General features: G+C 40.7%; 2 non-coding genes across 2 annotated transcripts; both read right to left on the reverse strand.

Annotated features, from left to right (window-relative positions):
• Positions 1-5803: 5803 nt before the first annotated feature.
• On the reverse strand, positions 5804-5875 carry TRNAA-AGC (transfer RNA alanine (anticodon AGC)). The gene has a single exon. It is a non-coding gene; the product is annotated as a tRNA-Ala (tRNA).
• An 11474-nt stretch (positions 5876-17349) lies between these two features.
• On the reverse strand, positions 17350-17453 carry TRNAL-CAA (transfer RNA leucine (anticodon CAA)). The gene is made up of 2 exons: positions 17416-17453; positions 17350-17395 (listed from the first exon to the last, which is right to left on the reverse strand). It is a non-coding gene; the product is annotated as a tRNA-Leu (tRNA).
• Positions 17454-18051: the final 598 nt, after the last annotated feature.

The following is an 18051-nucleotide window of genomic DNA, read 5'->3' on the forward strand; positions in this document are numbered from 1 at the left end:
AGGCTGATCTGTGGGGGATAAAATGAAACTAGACCATCTTCTTACCCACGCAAAATAGTAAACACAAAATGGATAAAAGACTTAAATGTAAGAGTCAAACCATAACAAATCATAGAAGAAAACAGGCAGTAAAATCTTGGACATTTTTTGTAGTAATATCTTTTCTGATATATCATCTCAAGAAAGGGAAACAGAAGAAAAATAAACAAATTGAACTACATCAAACTAAAAAGTTTTTGTACAGCAAAAGAAATTGTCAGAAAATGAAAAGAAAAGCAGTGAATGGGAGAACATACTCATCAATGAAACATCTGAAAAGGGGTTAATATCCAAAATATATAAAGAACTTATAAAACTCAACACCAAAGAAAAAAGCAATCCAATTTAAAAATAAGCAAAAGATCTGAATAGACACTTCTGCAAAGAAGACATACAGATGGCCATTAGATATATGAATAGATGCTCAACATCACTGATTATCAGAGAAATGCAAATCAAAACCATAATAAATTGTCATCTCACACCTGTCAGAATGGTCACCATCAATAAGTTAACAAAAACCATACATATATATATATATATATATATATATATATATATATATATATATAAACGAGTGTTGGGGAGGAAAGGGAACCCACGTGCAGTGTTGGTGGGAATCAATGGATACATCTTCCAGACAGAAAATCGACATGAAAACAACAGCCTTCAATGACACATTAAGCCAAATTGATTTATGGACATATTAAAGCATTTCACTCCGATGCAATTCTCTCAATTACATGCAGAACAATTTTTAGGATAAACCACATGTTTGGCTACCAAATTAAGTAGACTGAAATTATATCAAGCATCTTCTCTGATCACAATGGTATAAAAGTACATATCAGTTACAAGAAGAAAATTAAAAAACACACACATTAATGGAAGCTAAATAACATATTAAAAATGAATGGTTTAACAGTGAAATCAAGAAAGAAATCAAAAGATACCTTGAAAATAATAAAAATGAAAATACAACAGCCCAAAATTTATGATAAATGTTTTATGGCAAAAACAGTTATAAGAGGGAAGATCATAGAAAAACAGGCCTACCTCAAGAAACAAGAAAAAATTTAAATAAACAACCTAATCTTACACTTAAATAAATAGAAAAAAAAAAAGAAAAGCAAACAAAGTCCAAAATGAGTAGAAGAAGGGAAACAATAAAGATCAGAGTGGGAAAAATGAAATAGAGTGTCAAGAAATAAAACAAAGACAATGAAACCAAGAGCTGGTTTTTGAAAAGATAAATAAAATTGATAAACTTTTAACCAGACTCATCAAAAATAAATAAAATCATCCCCCTTGTCAAATATTAATTGACCATAGAGATTCAGGTGTATTTCTGAGCTCTCTGTTCTGTTCCATTGGTCTATGTGCCTGTTCTTATGCCAGTACCACGCTGTTCTGATTACAGTGCCCTTGTAATACAGTTCGATATCAGGCATTGTGACCCCTCCTACTTTGTTTTTCTTTCTCAAAATTGCTGCAGCTATTTGGGGTCATTTATGGTTGCATATAAATTTCTGAAATGTTTGTTCCATATCTGTGAAATATGTCAATGGTACTTTAATAATAGGGATTGCGTTGAATCTATAAATTGCTTTGGGTAGTATGAACATTTTGATGATGTTCATTCTTCCAAACCACGAACATGGTACATGCTTCCATTTGTTTGTGTCTTCCTTTGTGACAGCATGGATGGAACTGGAGAGCATTATGCTAAGATAAATAAGCCAGGTGGTGAGGGACAAATACCATATGATCTCACCTTTAACTGGAACATAATCAACAAGAGAAAAAAGCAAACAAAATATAACCAGAGACATTGAAATCAAGACCAATCTAACAATAGCCAGAGGGGAGGGGGGAGAGGACAATGGCAGGGGGCAGGGAGGTTTTCAGGAACTACTACAAAGGACACATGGACAAAACCAAGGGGGAGGGTGGAAGCAAGGGAGGGAGGTGGGTTTAGATGGGGTGGGAGGGAGTGGTGGGGGGAAAATGCAGACAACTGTAATTGAACAACAATAAAATAATTAAAAAATAAATAAATATAATCAGAAATGAAAGAGGAGTAGTGACTACTGACACCACTGAAATACAAAGGATTATAAGAAAATTCTATAAACAACTATATGCCAATAAATTGGACAATCTGGAAGAAATAGATCAATTTTAGAAATATGAAAATTTCCAAGACTGAGTCAAGAAGAAACAGTAAATGTGAACAGACTAATAACTACTAATGTAATTGAATTAGAAATCAAAAACTCCAAAAAAAAAAGAAAGAAAGAAAGAAATTGATAAGATACAAATAAATAGAAGCATGTACCATGCTCATGGTTAGGAAAAATTAACATAATTAAAATGTGCATGCTACCCAAAGCAATCTATAGATTCAATGCAATTTCTTTCAAAACAGCAATGGCATTTTTCACAGAACTAGATAAAGTAAACTAGAAATTTATATGGAACTTTAAAAGACTTTGAATAGCCACTGCAATTCTGAAAAAGCACAAAGTTAGAGTTATCATGCCACCTGATATCAAACTATACTACAATCCCATAATAATCAAAACAGAATGTTACTGGCATAAAAACAGACACATAGATAAATCCAACAGCATAGAGAGCCCAGAAATACCATGGAAACTAGACCACCTTCTTACACCGTACACAAGAATAAACTCAAAATGGATTAAAGACTTAAATGTAAGACCCCAAACCATAAAACTCCTAGAAGAGAACATAGGCAGTAAACTCTCTGGCATTTCTCTTGGTAATTTTTTTTCCTAATATAGTTCCTTGGGTGAGGGAAACAAAAAATAAATGAATAAACAAATGTCACTACATCAAACTAAAAATTTTTTTCACGGCAAAGGAAACCATCAACAAAAGGAAAAGACAATCTACTGAGTGGGAGAACATGTTCACCAGTAATAGATCTGATAAGGGGTTAGTATCCAAAATTTGCAAAGAACTTTTACAACTCAACACCAAAAAACCAAACAATCCAATTAAAAAATGGCAGGGAACTTAAACAGACACTTTTCCAAAGAGGACATACAGATAGCCAATAGACATATGAAAAGATGCTTATCATCAGTCATCAAAGAAATTCAAATTAAAACCACAATGAGATGTCACTTCACACCTGTCAGATGACTATTATCAATAAATCAACAAGTATTGGCAAGGATATGGAAAAAAGGATGTCACCAAATGGCCATCTTGGGAATGCCAAAGTCTTTGCTGAGTTTTGAGATGGCTAGTATCTTTCTGTAATGGTAGATCGTTATGTGTGAATATGTCCCTCTGAATTCTTAACATCATTTGCAAAACTGCTTTACAATAGTAGCTATATAGGGTATTCACTAGGGGTAGTAGTTATCTACAAGCTTCGATATTTATAACTTAGCTATTTTTCAGATGTTGATTTTCCTCTAATAAATCATTAATATTTTCCAGTTTTTAATATGGGTTCCCAAGACAGTTAAAAATCTTTGTGTTTTCATATCATAGCATTCCAAACCACAAACAATCTGAAGTTATATGTACTCTCAGTATAGTTGTTAACTCAAACCTTTAGCAAGGTGCCCTGCTCACGCTGGAAGTATTAGTCCTGTCATCTAAGTAGATGTTCACAAAAGGTAGCTTCCTTTAAGAGTGTTAAGAAGTTGTAGCATATCCAGCACAAAATATACCTTGAATTTTTAAAGAAATGGACCATAAACTAATCAGAGTTGTCTGTGGGAGGTATCGGTCAGCACCCGTCAGACAGAGTGTATTCTCCCTTTCTCCGTCTGTTAAAGGGATCAATAGATAATTCTAGTCATCTTAGTCTTCGTTACCAGCATTTTTCTCTTCGTTTTCAATTACAGTTGGCATTCGACAGTATTTGATATCAGTTTCAGGGGTCCAGCACAGTGGCCAGACACTGCTGTGATTTACACAGTGATCCCCCACGGACTCTAGGACCCACCCTGCACCGACGTGGTTATTATAATATTATCGACCATATTCCCTATGCTGTACTCCACACCCCATCACTGTTTTGTGAGTACCAATTTGTCATTCTTAATCTCTTCACCTTGTTTTTTTAAATTCATTTTTATTCAAGAATACTTGATGTACAATCTTACACCAGTTATACTGGTTTCAGGTGTACAAGACAGCGAGCCAGCGTTTTTGCGATCTACACCGCCTTGACGCAGCCAGTTCCAGCACCCAGCCCTCCAAACGTCCTCCTGTCTGGCAACCACAAATCTGCTCCATATCTATCAGTCTGTTCCTGTTTGGTTTGTTCATTAAATTGGTTCATTAGATTCTTGTCACATGCTTCACCAAATGTAGCATAAAATACTTGGGTCTGTTTCTTTGGGCTTTCATCTCCTAATGAAGGTTCTTGTGTCACATATAACTCATATTAAATAAACTTTTATCCTTTTCTCCTGTCTTTGTCATTTAATTTTCAGACCCAGTCAGTAACCCTAAATAGGTAGAGGAATCTAATTGTGTGATTATTGTCAAAATCTAATCTAATGTCACACATACAGTCTTACACCCAGCAGGTAAAAGTGGATTGCCAAACGAGACTCATGCATGAATCAGAAAAATGGTCACTTTGGAAAAGATAGCATGGAAGGTTAACCTTAGATCTGCATTGGAAAGAACCATTTCAGGTACTGTTAAACACAAATATCCCCTTAAACTCTGGAGCATACACCCAGCATCACGTTTAACCCTGGGCAAGAGGTTCTCATGTCCTGGGGCCTCTCCTAGCCACATATCTTTCTGTGGCTGTGCATAGAGTCCACACTCCACTTACCAGGGCTCCCAGAATTCTCTGCCAAAACAGCCTTGCTTCTCCATGCTTCCAGGGCTTGCACAGGCTTCTTTCCTCACCCACCCTTCTGAGCGCAGACCATGTTAATTATGCAACTACTTCTAGGCCTAGGTGGTGGCCCCAGAGTGGCTTGGAAGAGTGTGTTGAGGTGTTCACACATATGAGGCCTTTCAAAATGAGGGATGGAGCCAAATTTTTATTCTCCTCCTTAATTCATCTAAAACTAGCCAAGCACTGCTGCTGCAGGCCAATCAGAGAAGTCTAGAACTTAAGCCCAATAAGAACTCTCTCGAGCTGAAACTTACATCAGACTTTAAAAGTAACTTAAAGTCAGGAACAATGGGGCAAAGAAATGCATATAAAGGGTAGAACAAGGAAGGAGGGACAGGGAAAAAAGTATGGGTGAGGACGCATGGGAGGCTGCAAGGGTAGAGAAACCCATAGGAGAGCCTTCTCTTCCTGCAGTGTTCTTTGACCCTGGAACAGCTCAAAAAACAAAGCGATCTGAAGATTTCCTGTGGATTTCGCATTTGGTTTTGTGTTTCCTTTCTGTGCTTCTTGCTCTTCCCTAGTCCTGCGAAATGTAACTATTGTGATGAAGCTTGTTAATTCGGTGTCCCTTGTTTTTCGAGTTCTTGAATCCTCGGGAGCGAATGCTCCCCCAGGTTTTTATCTTGTTTTGCGCCTGTTGATGCAGCTACCGAGGGTGGTATCAAGGTCTGAAGCAGAGATGCCTCGATTAAAACCAAAATAAAATCAGTTCGATTTTCTAGGGTTTTTTTTTTTTTAATGAGTTAAAAATACTGAAAGACAAGAAAGAAACAAGCAGGAAAGAGTAAGGGAGCCATCCCTGGAAGGGAGCCATCCCTGGAGCCTTTTAAAAATTGAAAAAGCAGTCCTAGGTGAAGAACGTGGAGGTGCCGGGGATTGAACCCGGGGCCTCGTGCATGCTAAGCACGCGCTCTACCACTGAGCTACACCCCCTTGCGCCTACCTACCTTTAGAAACACTTTCATGACATTTTACAACAATTTTTCAGTAGCAGCAAGAGACATTTTTTTTCACTATATTCGACCTTTAAACCTTTCTATCCTGCACACTGCCTTGTGGCTAAGCTGGGAGGAAAACAAAACCTAAATATTATACCGAAGGTCACCCTCTGATCCTACAATCTCAGGATACGGGTCACCCCCTCCGACGCTCATCCAACTCTCACCCTCCGACGACCGGGAAGTTGGCAGTCCGGCCTGGCCAACCCCAGGACCAAGTCTGAGATAAAAATCTCCCTGCATAAAAATGTTATCATAAAACCAAGAGTATAATGAAAGAGGATTTAAAAAAAAAAGAAACCCCTAAAGGCTGCCCTGGGCACTTAGGCCAGGTGGGAGGAAAAATTGAAGGAGCTTGCAAATGAGCTGACATCGCTCTCAGCCCCAACCACAGCAGGCGGGGGCTCAGGACCGAGCAGCAGAGGAGAGTGCCAAAGGAAAACTGGGCAGAGGGCTGAGAGGTGACCTCAGGGCTTTGTGGATGAAAATTCATTAAATAAATTCATAGAAAACAAAGGATTGAACGGATGCATAAGTTTGCTAAAGTAGTTGATGAAGTTTATTCTAGCAGAATTAGCTAAAAGAGACAATCCTGCCAGTCAAACAGTGAAAGGAGCTGCCAGAGGAACATTTATAAAGGTTTGACACCTGTTCTAGACTCGTTGGACCCTGAATATTCAACTGCAAACTTAGAAAAAGTTAAGAGATGGGGTTTTGATGAGTGAAGTCCTGATAGTAGCTGACGATATTTGATGAAAATAGATGGAGAAAGACTAGGAAAGGAGCTACACTTCTTCCTTGGCATTTAGTAGAGCCCGTCATGAAGCATTTGCGTGAGGCCACTCACTACAGAAGGGATTCATGAACCACCTATATTAAACTGTTAATATATTAAACTGTTAAACTATTAAATTGCTCCCAGGTCCTGGAATTTCTAAAGCCATACAAAAAGTAATTGCTAGATGTATTGTGTGCCAGAAGAACGACCCCAAGACTTATTCCCATCAAAAGAAGAAAGGGAAACAATACCAAGAGCAGCATCCAGTTGAGGACTGCAAACAGACTTTGCCCACGTGCTAAGGGTCCAAGGGTGGAAATATTTGTTAGCGTTTGTTGGTGCTTTTTCAGGATGGGCAGAAGCCTGTCCTATTAGAACTGAGAAATCCTCAGAGGTAGTGAAAGCCCTAAAGAAATAAGTAATTTATCATTTTGGCCTACCCAGCAGCATTCAGAGTGATAATGGACCTGCTTTTGCTATAAAAATTACACAGAAGGTTAGTAAAGTTTTAGGAGTCAAGTGGAGCCTCTACATGGCATGGATACCTCAGGCTTCTGGGAGGGTAGGATAGATGAATCACAGTTTGAAGAAAAATATAGCCAAGTTGTGTCAAGAAGCTCATCTCCATTGGAATCAAGTTTTACCTCTTTCCCTGCTCAGGATAAGGGCGGCTCCTGGAAGTGGAATTCAGTTGACTCCTTATGAAATTCTGTACAGAAGACCATTTCAGGCTATGATTGGGGTAGGAGCTATGTATGTAGATTAAGAAATGAAGGTAAAGAACTATGTACAATATTTCCTCAGACCTTAGCTGTAATTAATGACCTTGCTTGTATTAGAGACTTCTCCCTTACAAGTTCACTACATTCCTTTGAGCCTGGAGATAAGATGCTACTCAATGCTTAGAATATAGGATCCCCAAAAAGCCAGCTAGAAGGAAGTGGCCTTGACCTTGGAATGTATTCCTCACCAACACAGCCATGATGAAATAAAACCTTGGACGCATCACCAGAGCAAAGAAAGCACTGGAAGAACAATGGACTATTGAACTGCAAGAAAATAATGAAAGTCATCTTTTAAAACCAATGATGTATTCTTTTCATTACTTTTTGTTTTACCCCATGTTATAGAGAAATTATTCCTTTAAATTAAATTAAAATACTTGGGTATATTTAGCAAAAAAAAATGTTCTAAATATCTCTGACTTTATTTTTGCAGAAGAAATTGGTATCAAACAAACTTTTACTTCGTGTGTTATAGATATTTGTACTCTCCTGGAAAGTCTTTGAAATTATACTCTGTTTCAGCATATCAATAAGGCCATAACCTACTCTGATACTTACAACTGGGGACCTGTGATAACTCTAAAGGACAGGGACATATTTCCCTTAATAGTCACTAATGCAGAGACTCCCAGTCAAGTTGGAGGCACAGGCAAACATGCTTCATCTTCTTGTGCAGCCACAGGAATGGTTACAACTAGACCTCAAAAAATAACACCCAGAACTGTCTGATAATCAAGCTGTAAGGAGTCCAACAACTGCGGATTTAAAGAAGCCACATTCATCCTGACAGGTAGGAGGGGAACAGAGAGGTGGCAGCAGTGGAACAGGTGGTCCCACATTTATGTGTGGCGGATAAAAGTTGGCAGGTATACCTTGGAAGCAAGTGGTCCCAGCCCCAGACCAGACCACACAGCCCAGGGCTCTAGCACCAAGAAGATAAATACCCATAACTTCTGGCTGTAAAATGTAGTGGGGGTTGGGGTGGTGGAAGAAACTGCCAGATTTACAGGAGACTCCACTTAAAGAACTGCATGGATTTAAAACATATGCAGACCCACCCCCTCTGGGATTCAGCACAAGGGCATCAGCTGGAAGGGTGCCAGTCACACAGGGTGAGTGCCCAGCAAACATCCATAAGCCAGGCAGTGGCACTGTTTCTTCTCTGAGCCCTCCCCCCACACAGGGTCACAAAGAGATGAACCAGGTCGCCCTGCCCAGGTGATCACCTATGGCTCTGCCCTACACAATTTACAGGTGCCTTTTTTACAATAGACAATGCTACTAAGACAGAAAGCCAAAGCAGCTCTACCTAATATATACCAACAAACACAAGGAGGCTGCCAAATTGAGGAGACAAAGAAACATGGCCCAAATGAAAGAACTGAACAAAACCCCAGAAAAAGAACTAAATGAAACAGAGAGAACCAACCTATCAGATGCAAAGTTCAAAACACTGGTGAACAGGATGCACAAAGAACTCACTGAGTATGGCAACAAAATTAAAAAGACCCAGGAAGAAATGAAGTTTACACTAAGTAAAATAGGGAAAAATATATAGGGAACCAACAGTGGAGGAGATAAAGCCAGGATTCAAATCAATGATTTGGAACATAAGGAAGAAATAAGCATTCAACCGGAACAGCAAGAAGAAAAAAGAATTAAAAAATAACAAGGATAGCATAAGGTGCCTCCAGGACATCTCCTAACATACCAACATCCAAATCATTGGGATGCCAGAGGAGGAAGAGCAAGACATTGAAAACTTATTTGAAAAATAGTGAAAGAAAACTTCCCTAATTTAGTGAAGGAAATAGACACAAAATCCGGGAAGCACAAAAGAGTCCCAACCAAGTTGGACCCAAAGAGGACCACACCAAGGCATATCATAATTAAAATGCCAAAGGTTAAAGATAAAGAGAGAATCTTAAAATCAGCAAGAGAAAAGGAGATAGTTACCTACAAAGGAGTTCCCATAAGACTGTCAGCTGATTTCTCAAAAGAAACTTTGCAGGCTAGAAGGAACTGGCAAGAAGTATTCAAAGGAATGAAAAGAAAGGACCTAGGATCGAGGTTACTCTGTCCAGCAAAGCTATCATTTAGAATGGAAGGGCAGATAAAGTGCTTCCCATGCAACATAAAGCTAAAGAAGTTCATCATCACCAAGCCATTACTACATGAAATATTAAAGGGACTTATTTAAGAAAAATAAGATCAAATCTATGAACGATAAAATGGCAACGAATTCACAACTATCAAACACTGAATTTAAAAAAAAGTAAAGAACAACCAGAACAGGAACAGAATCGTAGATATGGAGATCACTGGGAGGGTAATCAGCTGGGAGTGGGGCGGGGGAGAGTGAGGAAAAGGTGCAGGAATTAAGAAGCATAATTGACAGGTACCAAATAGGTGGATATCTAGAATAATATAGGAAATGGAGAAGCGTAAGAATTTATACACATGAACCATGGACATGAACTAAGGAAGCGGGGATTGCTGGAAGAAATGGGGGTACCAGGTGGAGGAGGGCAATGGGGGAAAAATTGGGACAACTCTAATAGCATAATCAATAAAATATATATTTTTTAAAGTTACTAATGTAGCCCCAGCTGGAGAGTATGCAACTTTTGTCACCTGTACTAAAAACAGTTTTATGCTTTCAGCAGGTGTGGAGACAAATTGTAACACCGTCACTAATGTATCTGATGCCTTTAGTCATGTTAAATTGCCTGAAAGATGGTTTTTAATATGTGGAAGAACCATTTATTCCTATATTCCAACAAACACTTCTGGAAAACCATGCTCTGCAGGAAGACTGAAGGTGTTTATACCTCATAGGCCCCACAACACCTGGTTTGATGGGAAATCTCCCTGGCACGTGACTGTAACCATGATTTTCACCTTTTTAGTCCTGCTGAATATATACCTTTGACTATATTGTAATGCCAGTCATGGCAACCTCTTCGACTACAGAAATAAGTAGATTAGCCTGCACTATGGTAAAAGCTTTGAATGCCACCTCTCGAGACATTAATGCCATCAGTAAAGATAGGACAAGTTATAGAAGCAGTACTAAAAAAATCACACAGGTATAGACTACCTCTGTTTCAGACATAATCATGAATGGAGAGAATTTAAAGGACTTTGCTGACTCAACCTGACTGATAATTCACAACTCACAGAGCATAAAGTAAAGCAAGCAAATGAAGTAGTGTACAAGAGAAAGCAAAGAGATTCTTTGGCATTAATGTGTCTAAACCAACCTCCTGGCTACCTAGTATTACTGGTCTAGAGAGGCCTTTATTGTTTTCAATCTTTTTATCTGTCAGTATGATACCGTGTTGCTGTACACAATGTGCCCCCTTATGTGCATCTGCAACTAAATGTATTTCTAAATCCCCTATGAGACTTTCTAATGCTAAGATACATGCTCAATAGCAAAATGTTTCCTTCTATATGAACTAACCTCACAGAAATGAGATAGTTAAAAACTAATAGAGGGAATTATGAGGGAACTCAATAGTTAAAATTTTTTAGCTTTAGCTTATAGCTAATAGGGTTAGTGATTAATGCATGTACAAAGCTGTTGTTCCAAGAACTGGAATGTATGACCAAACCAACCCTAGCTCCAGGAGGACTGAAAGCAATTCAACTTTTGTGCCCCAACCAACTGTAAGCCATCAAGATGGTATCTGAGTCATTGTGTTTCGGGGAGGGAATTCCTGCAGACCAGGTTGCAGATAAAGAATCACTGGTCAGCAGGTGAAGAGATGCTGGGAAAATTGCTGGACTGCACTTTTATCTGATTAACCTTTTGCCCTGTATTCCAAACCCTTTACCTACCCTTTTCTGCTCCTTAGGAGAAAGATCGTGTTGAGATGAGATGTTAAGATGGTTTGTAGAGTACATAACCTGCGATCTCAGATTGCTGGCCATCCAAATGAAGCACCTAGGAATGTCAGTCCTTGTCTCTACTTACTGGTTCTCATTGTGACAGGCAGCACAAAGGCTGACTTTTCCAGCTTTACTTTCTTTAAATAATCAGCCATTTGCTTTCTCTTTCTTGTTGGAGAAAGTAATTTTGTGGGTGTAAAATGTGCAGGAGAGTATCCAGGATTCCAGAGTTAACAGGAAACTACCAGGAAATCAAAGAGGAAAGAGAAAATGAAAACAGGGAAAGGATTACAATGGCCTTGTAATATAGTTTTTTATCAGGTATTGTGATCCCTTCTACTTTGTTCTTATTTCTCAAAATTGCTAAGGCTATTTGGGATTATTTATGGTTCCATAAAAATTTTTGAAATGTTTGTTCTATATCTGTGAAATATGATATTGGTACTTTAATAGGGATTGCATTGAATCTATAAATTGCTTTGGGTAGTATGGACATTTTGGTGATGTTAATTCTTCCAATCCATGAACATGGCATAAACTTCCATTTATTTGTGTCTTCCTTAATTTACTTCTTCAGTGTTGTATAGTTTTCTGAGTCCAGGTCTTTTACTCCTTCGTAAGGTGTAGCCCTGGCACTGGCATGAGAACAGACACATAGACCAATGGAACAGAACAGAGAGCCCAGAAATACACCAATGTCTCCATGGCCCATTATTATTCGACAAAGGGAGATGAAGCATAAAACAGAGTAAAAACAGCCTCTCCAACAAATGGTGTTGGGAGACCTGGACAGCTACATACAAAAAAAAAAAAGAAGAAGAAACTTGGACACAAACTTACACCATATGCAAAAATAAACTCAAAGTGGATAAAGAACTTAATATAAGTCACAAACCAAAAAAGTCCTAGAGGAGAAGATAGGAGGGAAAATCTCAGATATTCCAAGCAAAAATATTTTTACTGATATGTCCACTAGAGCAAGACACATGAAGGAAAGAATAAACAAATGTGACTTCATCAAACTAAAAAGCTTCTGCATGGCTAAAGGAAACACCAGCAAAATGAAAGGGGAACCAACTATATGGGAAAATATGTTTGCAAATGATACCTCGGACAAGGGTTTGATCTCCAAAATACATAAAGAATTCACACGACTCCACTCCAGGAAGACAACCCACTTAAAAAGTGGGCAAAGGACCTGAACAGACATTTCTCAAAGGAAGACACACAGAAGGCCCAGAGACATATGAAAGGATACTCAGCATCACTAGCCATCAGAGAGATGCAAATTAAAACCACAACAGGGACTTCCAGCCAAGATGGAGGCATAGGTAGACACACTGCACCTCCTCACAAAACCAAAAGAAGGACAGCAATTTAAAAACAAAAAACAACCAGAACTGACAGAAAATCAAACTGTATGGAATTCTGACAACCAAGGAGTTAATGAAGACACATTCATACAGACTGGCAGGAGGGGTGGAGATGGGCAGCCGGACGGAGAGGACTAGCAGCAAGGCGGCAGCTGGAGGACCCAGCGAGTCAGCAGATTGTGGAGCAGGGCAGGCAAGGCAGCAGCTGGAGGACCCAGCGGTCCCACATTCATGTGCAGATAAACCGGGAGGAACAACTGGGGAGCGAGGAGACAGACCCACAACCCAGGGCTCTAGCTCGGGGAAATTAAAGCATCAACACCTGTGGGGGTTGAGGTGCCAGTGGGAGAGACTCCCAGCCTCACAGGAGAGAGCTTGCTGGAGAGACCCAGGGGGTCCTAGAATGTACACAAACCTACCCACCCTGGAATCAGCACCAGAAGGGCCCACTTTACTTGTGGGTAGTGGGGGAAGTGACTAAATCCAGCAGAGAGCAGAGCAAGCACCATTGTTCCCTCTCAGACCCCTCCCCCACGTACAGCATCACAGTCCAGAGTCGTGGGTTACCCTACCCTGGTGAACACCAAAGGCTCTGCCCCTTTATGTAACAGGCGTGCCAAGACCAAAAAAAAAAAAAAAAAAGGCCCAATGAAAGAACAGATCAAAGCTCCAGAAATAATTCAACTAAGCAGCGAACAGGTAGCCAACGTATCAGATGCACAGTTCAAAGCACTGGTAATCAGGATGCTCACAGAATTGGTTGAATTTGGTCGCAAATTAGATGAAAAAATGAAGGCTATGCTAAGTGAAATAAAAGAAAATGTACAGGGAACCAATAGTGATGGGAAGGAAACTGGAACTCAAATCAATGGTGTGGACCAGAAGGAAGAAACATCCAACCAGAAAAGAATAAAGAAACAAGAATTCAAAAAAATAAGGAGAGGCTTCAGAACCTCTGGGACAACTTTAAATGTTCCAACATCCGAATTATAAGGGTGCCAGAAGGAGAAGAGGAGCAGCAAGAAATGGAAATCTTATTTGAAAAAATAATGAAGGAGAACTTCCCCAATCTGGCGAAGGAAATAGACTTCCAAGAAGTCCAGGAAGCTCAGAGAGTCCCAAAGAAGTTGGGATTTCCAAGGAGGAACACACCAAGGCACATCATAATTACATTAGCCAAGATTAAAGATAAGGAGAGAATCTTAAAAGCAGCAAGAGAAAAGGAGACAGTTACCTACAAAGGGGTTCCCATAAGACTGTCAGCTGATTTCTCAAAAGAGACCTTACAGGCAAGAAGGGGCTGGAAAGAAGTATTCCAAGTCATGAAAGGCAAGGATCTACATCCAAGATTGCTCTATCCAGCAAAGCTATCATTTAGAATGGAAGGGCAGATATAGTGCTTCTCAAATAAGGTCAAGCTAAAGGAGTTCATCATCACCAAGCCCTTATTATATGAAATGTTAAAGGGAGTTACCTAAGAAAAAGAAGATAAAAAATATGAACAGTAAAATGACAGCAAGCTCACAGTTATTAACAACTACACCTAAAACAAAAACAAAAGCAAACTAAGCAAACAACTAGAACAGGAACAGAACCACAGAAATGGAGATCACATGGAGGGTTATCAACAGGGGAGTGGGAGGGGGAGAGAGGGGGAAAAGGTACAGAGAATAAGAAGCATAAATGGTAGGTAGAAAATAGACGGGGGGGGGGGTTAAGAATAGTATAGGAGATGTAGAAGCCAAAGAACTTACATGTATGACCCATGGACATGAACTAAAGGGGGGGAATGTGGGCAGGAGGGAGTGTTCAGGGTGGAGTGGAGTGAAGGGGGGAAAATGGGACAACAGTAACAGCATAATCAATAAAATAAATTCTTATAAAAACCTACAGTAGATACCACTTCACACCAATCATAATGGACATCAGAAACAAATCAACAAATAACAAGTGCTGGAGAGGATGTGGAGAAAAGGGAACCCTAGTGCACTGTTGGTGGGAATGCAGACTGGTGCAGCCACTGTGGAAAACAGTATGGAATTTCCTCAGAAAACTATAAATGGGACTGCCTCTTGACCTGGCTATTCCACTGCTGGGATTATACCCTAAGAATCCTGAGACACCAATTCAAAAGAACATATGCACATAGCAATGTGATTTAAAATATAGCCAAGTGCTGGAAACAGCCTAAGTGCCCATCAGTAAATGAGTGGATCAAAAAACTGTGGTACATTTGCACAATGGAATACTACACAGCAGAAAGAAAGAAGGAACTCCTATCCTTTGCAACAGCATGGATGGAACTGGAGAGCATTATACTAAGTGATATAAGTCCGGCAGTGAAAGACAAATACCATATGATCTCACCTATAAGTGGAATCTAATCAATAAAACAGACAAGTGGGGAAATATAACCAAAGACATGGAAATGAGAACAAACTGACAGTGATGGGCGGGGGGGTAATGGGGTAAAGAAGGGGAAGGTTCAAGTCAAGGAACATGTATGTGGGAGGTGGGTGGTGGATAGTGCAGGGGAAAGTAATGAGGGAAAAATGCGGAAAACTGTAATTGAACAACAATAAAGAAATAAAATTTAAAATGTTTTTCTTTAGGATTTTATTTACTTTATTTTTTAGAGGGGAAACAGAGGGAGGGAATCATCAATGTGTGGTTGCCTTTCACGCACCCACCACTGGGGACCTGGTCAGCAACCCAGGCACGTGCCCTGACTGGGAATCAAACCGGTGACCATTTGATTCGCAGGGGGTCACTGAGCCACTGAACCACATCAGCCAGGGCAAATTAAAAATTTTTTAAAACTTTGTCATCTTGAAGGGAATGGTCATACAAGGGCTTACGTGGGCGTTACATAAGGCTTTTCTATGGCCCCCTTGTTCCTCCTCTAAGGGGGTCTACCACATGGCTAGTGATATACCAGAAGAGGAGAGGTCAGAGGAGGGACTGAAATGCATTGACCAACTACCTGAAAGGTCAGGAGGTCTGAGGCACAAGACCAGCTGATAGGGGAGGAAAAAGTCGCTCTGGGGGCAAGGTCCCACCCCACCATACTTGTACTCCCAGTGTTGCTCATTGCTAGGCACCCCGGCTTTCCACCCTTGTTCTTCCCTGCTTGGCCTATCCTTCCCATTCTGCTCGCATCTGTCTAACTGCCTGCTATACCCCAGGGAGCTGAGGTTTGACAGAACTGGAAACCATTGGTTCCAGCACCTGAATTCAGAATGTGGCCTCTCAAATGGAACAACTGGGTCTTGTCCTTGCAAATATTTCCTGAGAACTTTATTGTCAAATAAGCCAGCTTCCCCCCCCACCCCCTTCACCTGTCTAGTCTTTCACATTTTGCCTCTTAGGATAAAATCAACAATCAAATCAATAATCAAATAATCATGAGTGGTCATAATGTTGGAAAAATACACGGTCATGCAGATATGAATGTCCAATAGCTGGGATTAAACAGTCTCAAGACCCAGGATTTATATTCTTCTTGTGAGATATAAGGACATCTTGCAATGTGGTGTCCCTGAATAGAACCAACACCATTTAACTGGAATATAAACAACACAAGGGCAGAAACTTACGCTGTTATTTTTTAATATTCATTTAATTTTTTTAATCCTATCCTATTTTATATTTCCACTGCCGTAAGGCTGCGTCCTCTCACACATCGCAAGCACTCATTCAACATTTATTGGATGATAATTAGAAATACCTTAAATGTTCACCGAAAAAACCCAAAAGCCCTAAAGTGGAAAAATGAAGTAGGATATATCCACCCTGTGGAGTAAGTTGTGGTGTTTTCTTTGAAAGGAAAAAGAGTAAGTGTTCCCATGGAAAGAGCCTAGGAAACACCAAGTGAAAACTTTGTCAGAGAACAGCGTGTTTGGTATGACTGCATTTCTGTAAAAACCAAACAAAATATTTTTGAATACATGCATGCAAACGCAGAGAAAATAGAACAGTTAAGACATACAACACGATATTGATGAGTACATTTGGAGGAAGGAACAGCTCAATTTCGCCTGGGGAGAAACAATGATTTCAGATGCCAAGCGAGTGCGGATGTGCCTCATTCAAACAAGAGATGTTTGAGAACCACTTTCACGTCTTTTGCAAACGGGGAAGAGAGAGAGTGGACAGCCTGCGCAGGGTTTCTTTAGAGCGCGCACTGCGCGGACCCCGGACCCAGGTGAGCGGGGAGTCAGGCGGGAAGTACAGGCCGGAGTAGGCGGGACGAGCCAGGTGGAGAAGCAGCCACAGCACAAGTCTAGAGCCCCCTTTCCTGCCGGCACAATCGGGGAGGAAAGATTCCCCCGTCCCAAATTTTCGAGTCTCTCGGATTATCTCGCCATTCCTCGGAGAAACCACCAGCGTCCTGTGAAATCTGCCTTTCCGGAAGCGTCTTTACCCCAAGTCTCGCGGCTTCCAAAAAATACCGCGCTGTTTCTGCTTTCTACCGTTTCTGTGAGCATATTTAAATTTTTTTAATAGTATAGGTTGATAAATTGTTTATACACACCGTTGAAATACGTATTTGTCTCGAAAACAAGAGGAAAAAAGCATGTGTCAGAAGTGGGATTCGAACCCACGCCTCCCTTCGGAGACCAGAATCCCCAGCAGGGAAGCAGAGCTTGAGTCTGGCGCCTTAGACCACTCGGCCATCCTGACACGCTGTCTGCTACTCTGCACTTTGCACTAAAGTGAATGCTCGCACCTCTATGACGTGCATTGAAGTATATATCACGGTCACCAGATGATTCACGGGATAGGGGGGAAAAAAAACACGACTTGTGGGTTGAAAAGGCAGACTTTGCGGAATCAGAAAAAAACGTGAATGCATAAAACTGAACAGAGATCTCAGGGGACGCACAACCGCCATCCCAGCGCGGGGAAGAAGGGTGTGCGGAGCTGTCCTGCGTTCAGACAGCCCCGTTTCCGCCAGGAAGCACGAGCAATTCGCGGTGGTCGCTTCAGCGGCTTCCAGGCCTCTGCTCCTCGGTGAATCTGGAGCGTGATTAGCTCCCGCCCCCCCCCCCCACAAGGGCTTGTTTATTTTGAACAGTAAGGAACAAAAAAATAAAAGCCAAGACGTGACCCCGAGTCTATGGCACGGCCCCCGTTTTTCGCCGTCATTAAGGCTCCTTTTGTACCCAGAACTGCTTCGCCGCTCCGTGGCGACGAGTGTCTTTTGGGCTCCGGAAGTGACAGAGGGGAGCAGGCTAGGAAAGTCTGCGTGGGACGCGGCGTCTCCCGCCGGCGGTGGTGG

This window comes from Desmodus rotundus, chromosome 11, assembly GCF_022682495.2.
Source record: "Desmodus rotundus isolate HL8 chromosome 11, HLdesRot8A.1, whole genome shotgun sequence".
In the NCBI taxonomy this organism is placed as follows: domain Eukaryota; kingdom Metazoa; phylum Chordata; class Mammalia; order Chiroptera; family Phyllostomidae; genus Desmodus; species Desmodus rotundus.